The sequence below is a fragment of the Myotis brandtii genome, unplaced genomic scaffold (genome assembly GCF_000412655.1).
Source record: "Myotis brandtii unplaced genomic scaffold, ASM41265v1 scaffold325, whole genome shotgun sequence".
NCBI classification, from domain to species: Eukaryota; Metazoa; Chordata; class Mammalia; order Chiroptera; family Vespertilionidae; genus Myotis; species Myotis brandtii.
Window position 1 is genome coordinate 2,485,409 of NW_005362486.1, and position 302 is coordinate 2,485,710.

The following is a 302-nucleotide window of genomic DNA, read 5'->3' on the forward strand; positions in this document are numbered from 1 at the left end:
CGCTTCCCCAGCTTCTCTCTGCGCGCTCCCTCCCCGCTCCCTGCTCCCTCCTCCCTGCCGCCTCCCTCTCTCCACCCGCTGCCTCCCTCGCTCGCTCGCTCGCTCTCCTCCTCGCCCTGTCGCAATGAATAATACTCCGGCTTGGGGACCGGAATAAAACACGCGCGCTCCGAGGCAGCCGCCCGCAGCCGCGCCGCCTGCAGAAGCTGCTCTGACATGGAAATGAATGACAGCTTACCTGATGCCAATCTTCATCAGACTGACACCGGCGTGACAACACAGCCTATACTTCCCAGCACTGC

At 63.2% G+C, this 302-nt stretch overlaps 1 protein-coding gene across 2 annotated transcripts in view; it reads right to left on the reverse strand.

The window, feature by feature from the left end:
- Window positions 1–302, reverse strand: part of PKNOX2 (PBX/knotted 1 homeobox 2) — a 291,449-nt gene that overhangs the window by 239,142 nt on the left and 52,005 nt on the right. Inside the window, exon 1 of one of the 2 annotated variants that reach the window (XM_005870912.2) lies at window positions 239–302. The exons of the other annotated variant lie outside the window; for it this stretch is intronic. The gene's annotated coding sequence lies outside the window, so the exon portion shown is untranslated. The remainder of the gene's footprint in view (window positions 1–238) is intronic. 2 annotated transcript variants of the gene reach the window in all.